This window comes from Salvelinus alpinus, chromosome 20, assembly GCF_045679555.1.
Source record: "Salvelinus alpinus chromosome 20, SLU_Salpinus.1, whole genome shotgun sequence".
Taxonomy (NCBI): Eukaryota; Metazoa; Chordata; class Actinopteri; order Salmoniformes; family Salmonidae; genus Salvelinus; species Salvelinus alpinus.
In genome coordinates, this window is record NC_092105.1 from 17,098,751 (window position 1) to 17,111,577 (window position 12,827).

The window sequence follows — 12,827 nt, forward strand, 5'->3', positions numbered from 1 at the left end:
ACTAAAAAGCAGCATTCCCCAAGAGAGGATGGCTTTCACTTCAGCAGTAATAAATTCATGAACTTCTTTGAGGAAAAGATCATGACCATTAGAAAGCAAATTACGGACTCCTCTTTGAATCTGCGTATTCCTCCAGGGCTTAGCTGTCCTGGATCTGCACAGCTCTGCGAGGGCCTGGGATCGGGAGAGACACTTAAATGTTTTAGTACTATATCTCTTGACACAATGATGAAAATAATCATGGCCTCTAAACCTTCAAGCTGCATACTGGATCCTATTCCTACTAAACTGCTGAAGGAGCTGCTTCCTGTGCTTGGCCCTCCTATGTTGAACATAATAAACAGCTCTCTATCCACCGGATGTGTACCAAACTCACTAAAAGTGGCAGTGATAAAGCCTCTCTTGAAAAAGCCAAACCTTGACCCGGAAAATATAAAAAACTATCGGCCTATATCGAATCTTCCATTCCTCTCAAAGATTTTAGAAAAAGCTGTTGCGCAGCAACTCACTGCCTTTCTGAAGACAAATAATGTATACGAAATGCTTCAGTCTGGTTTTAGACCCCATCATAGCACTGAGACTGCACTTGTGAAGGTGGTAAATGACCTTTTAATGGCGTCAGACCGAGGCTCTGCATCTGTCCTCGTGCTACTAGACCTTAGTGCTGCCTTTGACACCATCGATCACCACATTCTTTTGGAGAGACTGGAAACCCAAATTGGTCTACACGGACAAGTTCTGGCCTGGTTTAGATCTTACCTGTCGGAAAGATATCAGTTTGTCTCTGTGAATGGTCTGTCCTCTGACAAATCAACTGTACATTTCGGTGTTCCTCAAGGTTCCGTTTTAGGACCACTATTGTTTTCACTATATATTTTACCTCTTGGGGATGTTATTCGAAAACATAATGTTAACTTTCACTGCTATGCGGATGACACACAGCTGTACATTTCAATGAAACATGGTGAAGCCCCAAAATTGCCCTCGCTAGAAGCCTGTGTTTCAGACATAAGGAAGTGGATGGCTGAAAACGTTCTACTTTTAAACTCGGACAAAACAGAGATGCTTGTTCTAGGTCCCAAGAAACAAAGAGATCTTCTGTTAAATCTGACAATTCATCTTGATGGTTGTAAAGTCGTCTCAAATAAAACTGTGAAGGACCTCGGCGTTACTCTTGACCCTGATCTCTCTTTTGACGAACATATCAAGACTGTTTCAAGGACAGCTTTTTTCCATCTACGTAACATTGCAAAAATCAGACATTTTCTGTCCAAAAATGATGCAGAAAAATTAATCCATGCATTTGTTACTTCTAGGTTAGACTACTGCAATGCTCTACTTTCCGGCTACCCGGATAAAGCACTAAATAAACTTCAGTTAGTGCTAAATACGGCTGCTAGAATCCTGACTAGAACCAAGAAATTTGATCATATTACTCCAGTGCTAGCTTCCCTACACTGGCTTCCTGTTAAGGCAAGGGCTGATTTCAAGGTTTTACTGTTAACCTATAAAGCGTTACATGGGCTTGCTCCTACCTATCTTTCCGAGTTGGTCCTGCCGTACATACCAATACGTACGCTACGGTCACAAGACGCAGGCCTCCTAATTGTCCCTAGAATTTCTAAGCAAACAGCGGGAGGCAGGGCTTTCTCCTATAGATCTCCATTTTTATGGAACAGTCTGCCTACCCATGTGAGAGACGCAGACTCGGTCTCAACCTTTAAGTCTTTACTGAAGACTTATCTCTTCAGTAGGTCATATGATTGAGTGTAGTCTGGCCCAGGAGTGTGAAGGTGAACGGAAAGGCTCTGGAGCAACGAACCGCCCTTGCTGTCTCTGCCAGGCCGGTTCCCCTCTCTCCACTGGGATTCTCTGCCTCTAACCCTGTTACAGGGGCTGAGTCACTGGCTTGCTGGTGCTCTTTCATGCCGTCCCTAGGAGGGGTGCGTCACTTGAGTGGGTTGAGTTACTGACGTGATCTTCCTGTCTGGGTTGGCGCCCCCCCTTGGTTTGTGCTGTGGTGGAGACCTTTGTGGGCTATACTCGGCCTTGTCTCAGGATTGTAAGTTGGTGGTTGAGGATTTCCCTCTAGTGGTGCGGGGGCTGTGCTTTGGCAAAGTGGGTGGGGTTATATCCTTCCTATTTGGCCCTGTCCGGGGGTTTCTTCGGATGGGGCCACAGTGTCTCCTGACCGCTCCTGTCTCAGCCTCCAGTATTTATGCTGCAGTAGTTTGTGTCGGGGGGCTAGGGTCAGTTGGTTACCTGGAGTACTTCTCCTGTCTTATCCAGTGTCCTGTGTGAATTTAAGTATGCTCTCTCTAATTCTCTCGTTCTCTCTTTCTCTCTGAGAACCTGAGCCCTAGGACCATACGTCAGGACTACCGGGCATGATGACACCTTGCTGTCCCCAGTCCGCCTGGCCTTGCTGCTATTCCAGTTTCAACTGTTCTGCCTGCGGTTACGGAACCCCTACCTGTCCCAGACCTGCTGTTTTCAACTCTTAATGATCGGCTATGAAAAGCCAACTGAGATTTATTCCTGATTATTATTTGACCATGCTTGTCATTTATGGAAATTTTGAAAATCTTGGCTCATCTCTAATTTTCTCCATCTCTCTTTCTTTCTCTCGGAGGACCTGGGCCCTAGGACCATGCGTCGGGACTGCCGCCCGTGGTGACTCCTTGCTGTCCCCAGTCCGCCTGGCCTTGCTGCTATTCCAGTTTCAGCTGTTCTGCCTGCGGTTATGGAACCGCCACCTGTCCCAGACCTGTTGTTTTTCAACTCTTGATGATCGGCTATGAAAAGCCAACTGAAAATTATTCATGATTATTATTTGACCATGCTTGTCACTTATGAACATTTTTGAACATCTTGGCATAGTTCTGTTATAATCTCCACCCGGCACAGCCAGAAGAGGACTGGCCACCCCTCATAGCCTGGTTCCTCTCTAGGTTTCTTCCTAGGTTTTGGCCTTTCTAGGGAGTTTTTCCTAGCCACCGTGCTTCTACACCCGCATTACTAGCTGTTTGGGGTTTTAGGCTGGGTGTCTGTACAGCACTTCGAGATATTAGCTGATGTACGAAGGGCTATATAAAATAAAATTGATTGAAATTGATTGAGTACCAGATCATTAGTGACCTGATGGAGGAACAATAGAGCCCTGAGTACCAGACCATTAGTAACCTGATGGAGGAAAAAAAGAGCCCTGAGTACCAGACCATTAGGACCTGATGGAGGAACAATAGAGTGCTGAGTACCAGACCATTAGGACCTGATGGAGGAACAATAGAGCCCTGAGTACCAGACCATTAGTGACCGGATGGAGGAACAATAGAGTCCTGAGTACCAGACCATTAGGACCGGATGGAGGAACAATAGAGTCATGAGTACCAGACCATTAGGACCTGATGGAGGAACAATAGAGTCCTGAGTACCAGATCATTAGTGACCTGATGGAGGAACAATAGAGCCCTGAGTACCAGACCATTAGTAACCTGATGGAGGAAAAAAAGAGCCCTGAGTACCAGACCATTAGGACCTGATGGAGGGACAATAGAGTGCTGAGTACCAGACCATTAGTGACCTGATGGAGGAACAATAGAGTCCTGAGTACCAGATCATTAGTGACCTGATGGAGGAACAATAGAGCCCTGAGTACCAGACCATTAGTAACCTGATGGAGGAAAAAAAGAGCCCTGAGTACCAGACCATTAGGACCTGATGGAGGGACAATAGAGTGCTGAGTACCAGACCATTAGTGACCTGATGGAGGAACAATAGAGCCCTGAGTACCAGACCATTAGTGACCGGATGGAGGAACAATAGAGTCCTGAGTACCAGACCATTAGGACCGGATGGAGGAACAATAGAGTCATGAGTACCAGACCATTAGGACCTGATGGAGGAACGCTAGAGCCCTGAGTACCAGATCATTAGTGACCTGATGGAGGAACAATAGAGCCCTGAGTACCAGACCATTAGTAACCTGATGGAGGAAAAAAAGAGCCCTGAGTACCAGACCATTAGGACCTGATGGAGGGACAATAGAGTGCTGAGTACCAGACCATTAGTGACCTGATGGAGGAACAATAGAGTCCTGAGTACCAGATCATTAGTGACCTGATGGAGGAACAATAGAGCCCTGAGTACCAGACCATTAGTAACCTGATGGAGGAAAAAAAGAGCCCTGAGTACCAGACCATTAGGACCTGATGGAGGGACAATAGAGTGCTGAGTACCAGACCATTAGTGACCTGATGGAGGAACAATAGAGCCCTGAGTACCAGACCATTAGTGACCGGATGGAGGGACAATAGAGCCCTGAGTACCAGACCAGTAGTGACCTGATGGAGGAACAATAGAGCCCTGAGTACCAGACCATTAGTAACCTGATGGAGGAACGCTAGAGCCCTGAGTACCAGACCATTAGCACCTGATGGAGGAAACGCTAGAGCCCTGAGTACCAGACCAGTAGGACCTGATGGAGGAACAATAGAGCCCTGAGTACCAGCCCATTAGTGACCGGATGGAGGAACAATAGATTCATGAGTACCAAACCATTAGGACCTGATGGAGGAACACTGGAGTCCTGAGTACCAGATCATTAGTGACCTAATGGAGGGACAATAGAGCCCTGAGTACCAGACCATTAGTAACCTGATGGAGGAAATATAGAGCCCTGAGTACCAAACCATTAGGACCTGATGGAGGGACAATAGAGTGCTGAGTACCAGATCATTAGTGACCTAATGTAGGAACAATAGAGCCCTGAGTACCAGAACATTAGTGACCGGATGGAGGAACAATAGAGTCCTGAGTACCAGAACAGTAGGACCGGATGGAGGAACAATAGAACCCTGAGTACCTGGCCATTAGGAACTGATGGAGGAACGCTAGAGCCCTGAGTACCAGACCATTAGCACCTGATGGAGGAAACGCTAGAGCCCTGAGTACCAGACCAGTAGGACCTGATGGAGGAACAATAGAGCCCTGAGTACCAGCCCATTAGTGACCGGATGGAGGAACAATAGAGTCCTGAGTACCAGACCAGTAGGACCGGATGGAGGAACAATAGAGCCCTGAGTACCTGGCCATTAGGAACTGATGGAGGAACGCTAGAGCCCTGAGTACCAGACCATTAGGACCAGATGGAGGAACAATAGAGTCCTGAGTACCAGACCATTAGTGACCAGATGGAGGAACAATAGAGTCCTGAGTAACAGGCCATTAGTGACCTGATGGAGGAACAATAGAGCCCTGAGTACCAGACCATTAGTGACCAGATAGAGTCCTGAGTACCAGACCATTAGGAACTGAGTACCAGGCCATTAGAACCTGATGGAAGAACAATAGAGCCCTGAGTACCAGACCATTAGTAACCTGATGGAGTGACAATAGAGCCCTGAGTACCAGACCATTAGTGACCTGATGGAGGGACAATAGAGCCCTGAGTACCAGGCCATTAGGACCTGATGGAGGGACAATAGAGGGATGAGTACCAGGCCATTAGTACCTAATGGAGGGTCAACAGAGGGCTGAAAACCAGGCCATTAGGACCTGATGAAGGGTCAACAGAGGGCTGAGTACCAGACCATTAGGACCTGATGGAAGGTCAACAGAGGGCTGAGTACCAAGCCATTAGGAGCTGATGGAGGGTCAACAGAGGGCTGAGTACCAGACCATTAGGAGCTGATGGAGGGTCAACAGAGGGCTGAGTACCAAGCCATTAGGAGCTGATGGAGGGTCAACAGAGGGATGAGTACCAGGCCATTAGTACCTAATGGAGGGTCAACAGAGGGCTGAAAACCAGGCCATTAGGACCTGATGAAGGGTCAACAGAGGGCTGAGTACCAGACCATTAGGACCTGATGGAAGGTCAACAGAGGGCTGAGTACCAAGCCATTAGGAGCTGATGGAGGGTCAACAGAGGGCTGAGTACCAGACCATTAGGAGCTGATGGAGGGTCAACAGAGGGCTGAGTACCAAGCCATTAGGAGCTGATGGAGGGTCAACAGAGGGCTGAGTACCAGACCATTAGGAGCTGATGGAGGGTCAACAGAGGGCTGAGTACCAGACCATTAGGACCTGATGGAAGGTCAACAGAGGGCTCAGTACCAGGACATTAGCGACCTGCGGTCATTAGAGAGTTGGGTACTACCAATTCATCAGCACCATTAATGTAGCCTACAGAGCATCTGCCGTAGCAGGAGAATACCATGACTCAATCATCATGTGGGATTTTACTGAATCATGACTGCTGGTGTGGCGGTAATATGGTCACCACAACACCTCTAGCTGGGAGGGTTAGGAGTGTAGGGTTAGGAGTATGGAGTAGGAATACAGTCTCCCAGGATCCCTAAAAATATGTCATGCTCTGTTGTGTGATCTACTGTACTCCTCTGCTGTTATCCAGGCAAGTTGATGTTTATTGTGAGTCTTGACCTGGAGGCAGAACTGAGAAATTTCCCGTTAGGCCAGCTGCAAAGTCATAATTAGCAATATTGTAAAAATTCATGAAAATAAACATTTTCTTTTTTCATTTAAGGTTAGGGTTAAGCATTAGGGTTAGCAGTGTGGTTAAGGTTGGGGTTAGAGTTAAGGTTCGGTTTATAATCTGATTTTATGACTTTGTTGATCTTCCAGCTTGTGACCACTCTGCAGAGCTGCCTCCAGAACAAGATTCATGACGAGAAATGCTAACCTGCTTAAAAGCATTGAGTGGTCAGGACATGCAGTTTGAGAGTCAAATCCGACGGCGCAGGTTATTGAAATTCACCATCCGTTTGTAAGAAAAGTTTTGCATTACATTTTCCATTTGAGTTAAAAGGATAATATCAAACATTGTGTGTGTGTGCCAGGGTCCCCTCTGAGGTGTGTTCATGGATTTATACTCTACAGAAAGTGTTCTCTCATGCCAGCCAGCCAGCACTCTCTCTCTCTCTCTCTCTCTCTCTCTCTCTCTCTCTCTCTCTCTCTCTCTCTCTCTCTCTCTCTCTCAAATGGCAATTTACACATTTCAAGTCATTATCAATAATAAAGTTCTAGTCATATATTCACCACTTGACAAAATACATTTAAGTGGTGAGCCCCAGAAGCAGTGAGCCATCCCATTCCATCCCATCCTAAGCCAAACCTTTCAAGTGCATTGATTCAGTAGCAACATGAGCTCTATTGATTATTACCTAAACTCATAAACAAACACAGTGTGATACCCTGGCTGTGGATTCTGAAAACGAATTGCTCTCATGAAGCAGAGTGGGGTTTAATGTCATTACAATGTACATGCTAGAGCTCTTTACAATTCAATTAGGAGGCTCTAAATAAAACAAAAAACACTTCATAGGAGCTGAGGGTAACACTAATGTAGCGGTTATTTGACTATATCAACTGCATGACTGCAATAGCATTTCAGAGGATTTAAGAGATATTTAAGTATTTTCCTTCCCTCATCTTTAGTCATAATTTGGGTAGTTTGCGTAGCTGAGTGGATAGATTAAAGCCACTTCAAATTTTAGTTCAACATTCTCTTCTTAGCCCACCCATTTAGAACAGGCAAATATTATATCCCTAAAAGAAATAAACAAAGAAAGATGTGATATAAGAATTCAGGGACTAAACAAATCGTAAATATTTAATAGGTACAATATGTTTAAAAAAAAGACTTATTCTGGAACTGATGGACTGTAATGGGAATACACTATGCTAACGTTAGCTCTGCTAGAAATCATACTATATATACTGACATAGACTGACCAGGTAAATTCAATTGATTGGACATGATTTGGATAAGGCACATACCTGTCTATATAAAGGTCCCACAGCTGACAGCGCATGTCAGAGCAAAAACCAAGCCATGAGGTCGATTGAATTACCCGTAGAGCTCCGAGATAGGATTGTGTCGAGGCACAGATCTGGGGAAGGGTACCAAAACATTTCTGCAGCATTGAAGGTCCCCAAGAACACATATTCCTCCATAATTCTTAAATGGAAGAAGTTTGGCCGCCCAGCCAACTATTTCTTTGTTTTTGGCCGAGTGTGGTTCCCAATCAGAGGCAGCTGTCTATCGTTGTCTCTGTTTCGGGATCATATATAAGTTGTCATTTTCCTTTTGAGTTTTGTGGGATCTTGTTTTCTGTTTAGTGTCTGTGCCTGACAGAACTGTTCGCTTTAGTTTTTTGTCTTTGTTATTTTGTTTTGGTGTCATCAATAGAAAGACGATGTACGCCTACCACGCTGCGCCTTGGTCCACTCTTCATTCTACACACGAGAGCCGTTACAGCAATCAATTCTAGAAAAAGGCTGTAACATAAAAAATTTGGAAAAAGTCAAGGGGTCTGAATACTTTCCGAATGCACTGAGTGTACAAAACATATTGAGTTGCACCCACTTTTGCCCTCAGAACAGCGTCAATTCGTTGGGGCATGCGTTCCACAGGGATGCTGGCCCATGTTGACTCCAAGTTGTGGTATGGTGAACCATTCTTGATACACACTGGAAAATGCTGAGTGTGAAAAACCCAGCAGTGTTGCAGTTCTTGACACACTCAAATTGGTGCGCCTTGCACCTCCTACCATACCCGTTCAAAGGCACTTAAATATTTTGTCTTTTCCATTCACCCTCTGAATGGCACATATACACAATCCATGTCTCATTTGTCTCAAGGCTTAAAAATCCTCTTTAACCTTTCTCCTCCCCTTCATCTACACTGATTGAAGTGGATTTAACTTCTCTAGGGTAGGGGTCAGCATTCGGAATTTTGGATGAAATGCATGTCCAAATTAAACGGCCTGTTTCTTGGGCCCAGAAGATATGATATGCACATAACTGGTAGATTTGGATAGAAAACACTCTAAAGTTTCCAAAACGGTTACAATAGTGTCTGTGAGTTTAACAGAACTGATTTTGCAGGCGAAAACCTGAGAAAAATCCATTCAGGAAGTAGTTTTTTTTTTGGTTTGTAGTTTTCTATTCAATGACATTACAGTATCCCTTGACTAGGACTCAACTTGCAGTTTCTATGCCTTCCACTAGATGTCAACAGTCTTTAGAATGTGTTTCAGTCTTGTATTCCGAAAAATTAGGAAGTAAGAGCAGTCTGAATGAGTGGACCCTAAAGTTTCACGGAGCTTTTTCCTGCGCAAGACCGAGAGAGTGCGTTTCTTGTTTACATTTTATATTGACGGCGTTATTGTCCGGTTGAAATAGTATCCATTATTTAGGCTAAAAACAACCTGAGGTTTGAATATAAACATCGTTTGACATGTTTCTATGAACTTTACGGATACAATTTGGATTTTTTTTGTCTTCCTGTTTTGAAGAAAATGCGCGAACAAAACGGAGGTTTTGGGGTATAAAGAGACTTTATCGAACAAGAGGAACATTTATTGAGTAAATGAATGTCTGCTGAGTGCAACCATATGAATATCATCAAAGGTAAGGGATTAATTTTATCTCTATTTCTAAATTGTGTAACTGTTCTATCTGGCTGGCTACTGTTTGTAATTATTTGTCTTGTGGGCTATGTTCTCATAATCGTAATGTATGCTTTCACCGTAAAGCATTTTTAAAATCTGACACCGTGGTTGGATTCACAAGAAGTTCATCTATAAGCCTATGTAAAATATGTTTTGTTTTCCGAATTTTTATAATGAGTATTTCTGTATTTGAATTTGGCGCCCAGCAGTTTCACTGGTGTTGAAGTGGTGGGACGCTACCGTCTCACGTGCCCAAGAGAGGTTAAAACTTCTTGCCACTAGGGGGTGCCATTTCGACATAGTCCAGATTCGTCTCCAAATTAAACTGCCTCGTACTCAATTCTTGCTCGTACAATATGCATATTATTATTAGTATTGGATAGAAAACACTCTCTAGTTTCTAAAACCGTTTGAATTATGTCTGTGGGTGAAACAGAACTCGACTTAGAGCAATTTTTCTATGTGTATGTCAGAATTCAGAATTGTACTGGCTGCTCTGAGACCTGTGTATTAATTTGCCTGTCCTCTATTGGTTGAGATGCACTGCATACGCCTTCCCCTGGGTGTCAGCGAATAGGGAGACTTGAAATGGAGTCTCTGTGTAATTCTCAAAGTTTATAAATTGATTGGAATCACGGTGGCCATTCTTTGGGATCTGCGCTCGGGCGCAAAGAGGAGCTTTGCATATCGTTGTGGAAGCTCTGGTTTTAGCTCCTTAGATAATTCCGGTCATGTTTTTCTTCGATATAAGCTTTAAAGACATCATAATCTTGTTATTTTGAACCGAATTATTTCAGTTTATATCAGTTTATTGCGATTTTCTGGCATTTCTTTGTGACGCACTTTCAAGAGTTGGACACTTTCCCTGTACATGCCGAACGTTACTGGCCATTTCGACAGGACAAAAGGACATCTTTCGACCAAAAGACGATTAGACCGGAGAAAGGACACATTGACCCAAGATTCTGATGGAAGCTCAGCTAATAGTAAGAACTATTTATGCTGATAAATCGTTGTTCTGTTGAAAAATGGTAAACGCATAAGCTGCCATTTTTTTTGGGGTAGCTTCGCATTGGCGCAACTTGTATTGCACAGTAAGGTTAATTTTAAAAATGTAATTCAGCGATTGCATTAAGAACTAATTTGTCTTTCAAATGCTGTCCACGCTGTATTTTTTAGTCAAGTTTATGATTATTTAATGATTAGACTAAGTCACTCTCTAAGATGGCGCCCGACATTTTCTGCCCAGTTTAGCTACTTTTCTCATTGTATAACCACGATTTGTGATGCTAAATATGCACATTTTCGAACAAACTCTATATGCATTGTGTAATATGATGTTACAGGACTGTCATCTGAAGAATTCTGAGAAGGTTAGTGAAAAAATTAATATATTTTGGTGGCGATAACGTTATCATCCCTTTTGCATTGATTCAATGCAGTGATCTTCCTGTCTGGGTTGGCGCCCCCCCTTGGTTTGTGCTGTGGTGGAGACCTTTGTGGGCTATACTCAGCCTTGTCTCAGGATTGTAAGTTGGTGGTTGAGGATTTCCCTCTAGTGGTGCGGGGGCTGTGCTTTGGCAAAGTGGGTGGGGTTATATCCTTCCTATTTGGCCCTGTCCGGGGGTTTCTTCGGATGGGGCCACAGTGTCTCCTGACCGCTCCTGTCTCAGCCTCCAGTATTTATGCTGCAGTAGTTTGTGTCGGGGGGCTAGGGTCAGTTGGTTACCTGGAGTACTTCTCCTGTCTTATCCAGTGTCCTGTGTGAATTTAAGTATGCTCTCTCTAATTCTCTCGTTCTCTCTTTCTCTCTGAGAACCTGAGCCCTAGGACCATACGTCAGGACTACCGGGCATGATGACACCTTGCTGTCCCCAGTCCGCCTGGCCTTGCTGCTATTCCAGTTTCAACTGTTCTGCCTGTGGTTACGGAACCCCTACCTGTCCCAGACCTGCTGTTTTCAACTCTTAATGATCGGCTATGAAAAGCCAACTGAGATTTATTCCTGATTATTATTTGACCATGCTTGTCATTTATGAACATTTAGAAAATCTTGGCTCTCTCTAATTTTCTCCTTCTCTCTTTCTTTCTCTCGGAGGACCTGAGCCCTAGGACCATACGTCGGGACTACCGGCCGTGGTGACTCCTTGCTGTCCCCAGTCCGCCTGGCCTTGCTGCTATTCCAGTTTCAACTGTTCTGCCTGCGGTTATGGAACCCCTACCTGTCCCAGACCTGCTGTTTTCAACTCTTAATGATCGGCTATGAAAAGCCAACTGAGATTTATTCTTGATTATTATTTGACCATGCTTGTCATTTATGGAAATTTTGAAAATCTTGGCTCTCTCTAATTTTCTCCTTCTCTCTTTCTTTCTCTCGGAGGACCTGGGCCCTAGGACCATGCGTCGGGACTGCCGCCCGTGGTGACTCCTTGCTGTCCCCAGTCCGCCTGGCCTTGCTGCTATTCCAGTTTCAGCTGTTCTGCCTGCGGTTATGGAACCGCCACCTGTCCCAGACCTGTTGTTTTTCAACTCTTGATGATCGGCTATGAAAAGCCAACTGAAAATTATTCATGATTATTATTTGACCATGCTTGTCACTTATGAACATTTTTGAACATCTTGGCATAGTTCTGTTATAATCTCCACCCGGCACAGCCAGAAGAGGACTGGCCACCCCTCATAGCCTGGTTCCTCTCTAGGTTTCTTCCTAGGTTTTGGCCTTTCTAGGGAGTTTTTCCTAGCCACCGTGCTTCTACACCTGCATTACTAGCTGTTTGGGGTTTTAGGCTGGGTGTCTGTACAGCACTTCGAGATATTAGCTGATGTACGAAGGGCTATATAAAATAAAATTGATTGATTGATTGATTGAATGCTGGGGTGATGTTAGCTCATGTGGTATGCTAATATAACGATATATTGTGTTTTCGCTGTAAAACACTTAGAAAATCTGAAATATTGTCTGGATTCACAAGATCTGTGTCTTTCGATTGCTGTAGGCTGTGTATTTTTCTGAAATGTTTTAGGATGAGTATTTTGGTAATTGACGTCGGTCTCTGTAATTATTCCGGCTGCTTCCAACGCTATTTCAGATTGCAGCTGCAATGTACAACTGTGATTTATACCTGAAAAATGCACATTTTTCTAAAAAAAAATATCCTATACCATAAATATGTTATCAGACTGTCATCTTATGAAGTTGTTTCTTGGTTAGTGGCTATATATATCTTTATTTAGTCGAATTAGTGATAGCTACTGATGCAGGAAAAAAATGGTGGACAAAAAAAAGCTGTGTCTTTTGCTATGGTGGTTAGCTAATAGAAATACATATTTTGTCTTCCCTGTAAAACATTTAAA